Source organism: Schistocerca nitens, chromosome 2 (genome assembly GCF_023898315.1).
Source record: "Schistocerca nitens isolate TAMUIC-IGC-003100 chromosome 2, iqSchNite1.1, whole genome shotgun sequence".
NCBI lineage: Eukaryota > Metazoa > Arthropoda > Insecta > Orthoptera > Acrididae > Schistocerca > Schistocerca nitens.
Genome location: NC_064615.1, coordinates 975381806 through 975382880, shown reverse-complemented (window position 1 = coordinate 975382880; position 1075 = coordinate 975381806). Strand labels below are relative to the sequence as shown.

Sequence of the window (1075 nt, the reverse complement as noted above, 5' to 3'; positions counted from 1 at the left end):
CTAGAGGGTATTTTAGGTGCTTGAATTGCAATGCAGTAGATTGCTGTAGTTGCCAAGAGTGGTGATAAGCTTCACAGTGATTTTAAGAAAGCGTTCCAACCTTTTAGCGCCGGCCGAAGTGGCCGTGCGGTTAAAGGCGCTGCAGTCTGGAACCGCAAGACCGCTACGGTTGCAGGTTCGAATCCTGCCTCGGGCATGGATGTTTGTGATGTCCTTAGATTAGTTAGGTTTAACTAGTTCTAAGTTCTAGGGGACTAATGACCTCAGCAGTTGAGTCCCATAGTGCTCGGAACCATTTGAACCAACCTTTTAGCCGTTATTCGACAGAAAGTAAAGGGAAGCCACTGATGACGGTAAACATTCACTGAAAGATAACCGGGATAAGTATATTTCTGCTGTCGATAACCAGTGAGAGGGATTGTTTGTTACTTAGAAATTTAGATAAAAATATTACCCCAATGCCGTGACCAGGATTCGAACCTGGGTTCTTGCGGCCACAACGCAATGTCCTAACCACTAGACTATCACGGCAGGCAGCACCAAAGTACTCGAGTTGGGTACAAGCCGTTTTTCTGCAGACTCCGCAGAACCAATGGCCGTGGCTATGACGTCACGAGCAGTTCTCTGGTGAGCCGCGGCGCTTTCTCCGGACCAGCACTCTTAGGAAAGAGCGAGAGCGTCACGGAATACGGGTGACGGTGTTGTCTTTCTATTTTCCCTGAGTGCCAAATTTCCAAAATTCACTTTAGAAAAATGAAATAAAGTGAAAGGAAGGCTAGTAAGGTAAACGCTACTTCGTGCTCCTTCAATCCGCCCTCTTACATTGAAAGCCCCCTACTCCTGTCTAAATTTAATAACGTATGTAACTGGTATGACCTCAGTGTTAATGCCCTGTAAATATATTCCTTCATGTAAAAAAATTTTACTTAGGAGTCAAAAATAACCCAATCTGTCTTCTGTTAGATGTTCCGAAGTGGGGAAAATATTCATAGCGCCACGAGGAATATAAGGGGAACCAGAACAAGATTTTAAGTAATGCCAAATTACGACCAAGAGGTCTGAACATGCTAATACA

General features: G+C 44.6%; 1 non-coding gene across 1 annotated transcript; it reads right to left on the bottom strand.

The window, feature by feature from the left end:
• Positions 1–459: 459 nt before the first annotated feature.
• Positions 460–531, bottom strand: Trnah-gug (transfer RNA histidin (anticodon GUG)). The gene has a single exon. It is a non-coding gene; the product is annotated as a tRNA-His (tRNA).
• Positions 532–1075: the final 544 nt, after the last annotated feature.